Source organism: Nicotiana tabacum, chromosome 10, assembly GCF_000715075.1.
Source record: "Nicotiana tabacum cultivar K326 chromosome 10, ASM71507v2, whole genome shotgun sequence".
Classification (NCBI taxonomy): domain Eukaryota; kingdom Viridiplantae; phylum Streptophyta; class Magnoliopsida; order Solanales; family Solanaceae; genus Nicotiana; species Nicotiana tabacum.
In genome coordinates this window covers 91,531,435-91,537,523 of record NC_134089.1, presented here as the reverse complement: position 1 = coordinate 91,537,523, position 6,089 = coordinate 91,531,435, and the positions used below count along the sequence as shown (strand labels likewise).

General features: G+C 34.2%; 1 non-coding gene across 1 annotated transcript; it reads left to right on the top strand.

Annotated features, from left to right (window-relative positions):
• Positions 1–5,674: 5,674 nt before the first annotated feature.
• Positions 5,675–5,781, top strand: LOC142165664 (small nucleolar RNA R71). The gene has a single exon (XR_012696315.1). It is a non-coding gene; the product is annotated as a small nucleolar RNA R71 (small nucleolar RNA).
• Positions 5,782–6,089: the final 308 nt, after the last annotated feature.

Genomic DNA, 6,089 nt, shown 5'->3' with positions numbered 1-6,089 from the left:
TCCCTTACTTTGATAACCATTTCTACTCAATTGCAGATAGCTTGGAAAGAGTAAGAATATTACTTTTGTATTCTTTCTTACTTTTCTTTTCATGATGGTGTAGCAACAAAATTGAAGGCCCAAATTTGGAAGCTAAAAGGATATATATGTACGCTTTTTTTCGAAATAAATAGGCTAGAAAAAATTAAACAAAGAAAGCCTAATTTTTAAAAATCAATATTGTCTGAAATTTCGCCTCGATAGACATTTGGGGCAAGTTCTAACTAAATTATATTGATTCTACCTGTCTGTGATCATAATGCTTCTCAATTCCAACAATTTCTCATATTTGGAAATACTCATCCTTTGCCTTTATATAAACAAAAACCACAAACTTGGAAGTTAGATGACATAAATGAAAAAAATTATGTTCGAAGGTATGTAAAATTTTATTTTAACACTTTAAAACTGTACAAGAGCAATACTTACGAATCAAGGATAATTATAAACTAAAGAAAATTAGTTGTGCGTATTTAGACAAATATATTAGAAAATCCTTTTTATATATATATTTTTTTAGATTGAAAATAAGAATATATAAATAAAATAAAATCTTTTTGACTTTCAAATTTACAATCACAGAAGAAAGTTTGAAAGAAATTGTGACTACACATGTTCTATGTGTAATAGACTGAACTAATTTAACACTTTAATAGTCATAAAGTGCTGGTTATGAATATAAATCAGAAAATTTACCTGTGCCAACATTCAAATTGAATTATTAAATGGCTAGCCAACCAGTTACTCAGGCATACCGATCACCATGGAGTTACTCCTGTGTAGGTGACACTGTTTATATAGAGACCTTCATGAGATGTTCCGGTTGTACAATAACCTGCATATTAACCAGATTAATTGGTTAAGCATTTAATTATCCAAATCTATATTGGACTTATAAGGCTCCATTGCTTCACCCTCAATAGCTACGGGTAGGAAACCATAGTTCTGAATTTAACGTTGTCAGCTCGACTTATTAATTTTGAGATTCATCAGTCTATCAAAGTGACCGACGAATTTTGCTCAAAATGTCCTCCAAAGTACATTTTTAGCCTGTGTCCATTCACCTTAAACTTGTCTCCTCCATTATTCTGCTGAATTTCAATTATACCATATGGAGTTACATCTGTAATATTGTATGGATCTGTCCACCTGGATTTTAACTTTCTTGGGAATAGCCTGAGTCGACTATTGTAAAAAAGTACCTGATATCCAACTTTAAAACTTTTCTGTCGGATCAAATTGTCATGCCAAATTTTTGTTTTTTCTTTGAAAATTCTTGCATTTTCATAAGCTACTAATCTCAGTTCTTTCAACTTATTAACCTGAAAAAATCTATTTTTACCAGCAGAGGCTAATTCAAAGTTTAGTGCTTTTAGTGCCCAAAAAGCTTTGTGTTCTAATTCAACTGGCAAATGACAAGCTTTTCCAAAGACTAATCTATATGGGGATGTTCCAATTGGCGTTTTAAACGCCGTTCGGTATGCCCATAATGCATCAACTAATTTTAAAGTCCAGTCTTTTCTTGAGATTCCAAGTATTTTTTCAAGAATTCTTTTTAACTCATGGTTGGAAAATTCAACTTGCCCTTGAGTTTGAGCATGATATGGTATTCCTGTTTTATGAGTCACACCATATTTTGTCAGCAAAGTAGAAAATTGTCTATTCATAAAATGAGTCCCTTGGTCACTAATGATGACTCGTGGTGTGCCAAATCTGGTAAAAATATTTTTTTGAGAAAATTGCACACAGTTCGAGCATCATTTTTCCTTGTGGGGATGGCTTCAACCCATCTTGACACGTAATCCACAGCCATAAGGATATATTCAAAATAATGAGAAGAAGGAAAAGGACCCATGAAATCTATTTCCCAAACATCAAATATTTCACATACCTGTATTGATTGTAATGGCATCTCATCTCTCTTAGTGATGTTACATGTTTTCTGACACCTATCACATGGTGCAACATATGCTCATGCATCTTTAAAGAGAGTTGGCCAAAAAAATCCAGCTTCCAAAACTTTAAAGGTTGTTCGTTTTACCGCATAATGTCCTCCAATTGCTCCATCATGATAGTGATACAAAATTTTGTTCATCTCATCTTTAGGCACACATCTTCTAATGGTATTATCTGCACAATTTTTAAACAAGTAAGGTTCATTCCACAAATAATACTTTACATCAGATATAAGCTTTTTTCTTTGCTGGTAAGAGAGATCTTGAGGTGTCCACTTTCCAACCAAGTAGTTTGCAATATCTGCAAACCAGGGTGGTTCAGTCACAATTGAGTTAACAGAGAAAATGTTTTCATCAGGAAATTCTTCCTTTATTTCGCTAAACTCAAGGGGGGATTTTCTAATCTAGACAAATGGTTAGCTACTTGATTTTCTATTCCTTTTTTTCCCTTTATCTCAAGGTCAAATTCTTGTAGAAGTAAATTCCATCTTAACAATCTAGGTCAAGCATTTTTCTTTGATAAGAGGTATTTTAAAGTTGCATGATCAGTAAAAATAGTGACCTTGGTTCCTATCAAATAAGATCGAAACTTATCAAAAGCAAATACTACTGCTAGTAACTCTTTTTCTGTTGTGGCATAATTTTGTTGAGCTTCATTCATTGTTCTACTAGCATAGTAAATGGGACGAAAGATCTTATCCTTTTTCTGGCCTAAAACAGCTCTAACTGCTATATCACGAGCATCACACATGACCTCAAAAGGTTAATTCCAGTCTGGGGACACAACTATAGGGGAGGTTGATAAATTTTCCTTAAGGGCCTCAAATGCTTTCAAACAATCACCTGAAAAATCAAACTTAATATCTTCTATCAAAAGGTTAGTCAACGGTTTTGAAATCTTTGAAAAGTCTTTTATGAACCGTCTGTAAAAACCTGTATGACATAGAAAGCTTCGAATGCCTTTAACAGTTGTGGGAGGGGGTAATCCTGCTATAAGATCAATTTTAGCCTTATCAACTTCTATCCCTGTAGTAGTGATTTTATGTCCTAACACAATTCCCTCAGTAACCATAAAATGATATTTTTCTCAATTAAGAATCAAGTTTGTCTCTTCATAACTCTTAAGAACTAAGGTCATGTGGTAAAGACAATCCTCAAATATTTTGCCAAAGAGTGTAAAATCATCCATAAAAATTTCAAGAAATTTTTTAGTCATGTCAAAAACAATTGCTAACATGCAATGCTGAAATATAGCAGGGGCATTGTATAGACCAAATTGCATTCTCCTATAGGCATATGTTCCATGAGGACATGTGAAAGTTGTCTTATCTTTATCTTCTGGTGAAGTTGGTATTTGGTTATATCCTGAATAACCATCAAGAAAACAGTAAAAACCATATCCTGCAATTCTTTCTAACATTTGGTCAATAAATGGTAAAGGAAAATGATCTTTTCTAGTAGCATCATTGAGACGTCTGTAATCAATATAGACTCTCCATCCTGTTACAGTCCTGGTAGGTATGAGTTCATTACTTTCATTTTTTATAACAATCATACCTCCTTTCTTTGGTACTACCTGAACTGGGCTTACCCAAGGACTGTCTGAAATGGGATAGATAATACCTGCCACCAAAAGCTTTACGATCTCCTTTTTTACTACTTCCTGCATTGCTGGATTTAATCTCCTTTGGGGCTGGACTATTGGCTTGTAGATATCCTCCGTAAGGATTCTGTGCGTACAAATAGCTGGATTAATCCCTTTGATATCTTCTATACTCCATCCCAATGCTCCTTTATGTGCTTTCAACACTTCAATCAGTTTTTCTTCTTGTCCTGTAGTAAGAGAAGATGAAACAATTACTGGAAATAATTCTTTCTCAAGGTAAACATATTTTAAAATGAGATGGGAGAACTTTGAGTTCAATTTTTGGTTGAACTTGTTCTGGTTGGATCTCATCATCTTCAAAATCTTTTTCTAGTATTTCGGCTTCTCTTCTGATGATAGGATCATCATCTTGTGTTGTGCCAGATTCGGCCAAACAACTTTCCATTGAGTTTGAAATTAATTGATCATCTTTGAATTCATCTGTAAGATAATTAGCATGTCAACCGAAAAACACGACGATGACGTCTCATCTCCTGAAAATCTTAATATATTTTGCATATAAAAAATGACTCTTTATTCATCAACTCTCAAAATTAGTTGTCCTTGATGTACATCTATGATTGATCTACATGTGGCAAGAAATGGTCTACCCAAAATGATTGGTTCATCAGGACATTCCTTCATTTCAAGTACTATAAATTTTACAGGGAAAACAAACTTATCTACTCTTACAAGCATATTTTCAATTATTCCCTTAGGTTTCTTCGTACTTTGATCTGCAAACTGAAGAGAAACACATATGTCTTCTATTTCACCAAGATTCAATTTTCTAAAGATAGAAAATGGCATCAAATTTATTGAAGCTCCAGAATCACAGCGTACTTTTTCAAAATATACTCCTCCCAAAGTGCATGGAATTGTAAAACTGCCTGGGTCACCAAGTTTTTGTGGTAGCTTATTTTTCAGTAAGCATTACCACAGAAACTTCTTCAAATTTTCTTTTGTTTGACAAAATTTCTTTTAAAAATTTGGCATATGAAGGTATTTGCAATAAAGCCCTAGTGAACGGAATATTGATGTGAATCTGTTTTAAAATATCCAAAAATTTTGAAAATTGACTATCAAGCTTTTCTCTTTTCATTTTTTGTGGAAAAGGAATTGTCACAGGGAGAGGAGTTAATTTTTCAATATTTTTTTCTTCTTTTTTTCTTGATTTCTTTCTTTTCAAATGATTCAGTGGGTATTTCAATATTCTTACTGTTGTTTACCTGTTGTTCTAATTGGTCTACATAGGGCTTGTCAAGCTCCTTACCTGATTGTAAGGTGATGGCCTTAAGGTGCTCTTTTGAGTTTTTCTCTGTATTGCTTGGTAAGGGACCCTAAATCTTTTTTGAAACAAGAGCTGCCAATTGTATTTCTAGATTTTTGAGGGATGAATTTGGCTCTCCATATTTTCATCAGTGACCTTAATGTACTTGTACAAAATATCATCAAAACTTGAATGAGCTTGTTGAGGCCTTTGCTGATATGGCCCTACTTGTTGATAAGGTCTAAAGTTTGATTGACCATGGTTTGGATTCTGGTATCCAGGTGGACCCTGTATTTGTTACTTCTGGAAGCTTTGAGAGTTCTCTGCACCATTTTTATTGCTCCATTGAAATCGTGGATGCTTTTTTGTCATTGGACTCCCAAAAAGGTACGGTTTATAACCGACAGAATGGACATGTTCGTTGCTTGACATTCATGGTTCATATGGTTTCCTCCTCACATGTCACAAGCCTCAGATTGACTTGGTTGTTATGTATTCACCTGAAATATTTCAAACTTTTGTGCCAAAGAAACAATTTGGTATGTTAGTGTATTTAAAGCAATAACCTGATTTACCATAGCATCCTTCTTGATGATTACACGCTCAGATGGCCATTGGATGGCATTCTCAGAAATCCCGTTCAACAATTGCAATGCTTCCTCCATGGTTTTTCCCATTAGAGAACCTCCTGCAGCTGCATCAATCACATTTCTAGAAGAGAGTTTTAACCCGTGATAAAAAATATACAACTGCATATGTTCAGGAATGTCATGGTGTGGGCATTTTCTTAACATTGCTTTTAATCTTTCCCAGGCTTTATAAACTGACTCAGTGTCAGTCTACAAGAAATTAGAGATGTCTTGTCTTAACTTTGTGGTTTTAGTAGGGGAAAAATATTTGTTTAAAAATTTCTGAGTCATTTGATCCCATGTGGTGATGGAACCTTGTGGCAAACTTCGTAATCAAGCCTTGGCATCTCCTTTTAAAGAGAAAGGAAATAGCCTTAACTTGATAGCTTCAGGAAGTACTCCATTATACTTAGCTGTTTCAACAAGTTGCAAAAAGTCAATTGAATGACTGCGTGGATCTTCACTTGCGTATCCATTGAAGAAAGACTATTGAATTGCTTGAATCAGGCTAGTCCTGATTTCAAAGTTGTTGGCTGCCACTGGAGGTTTTC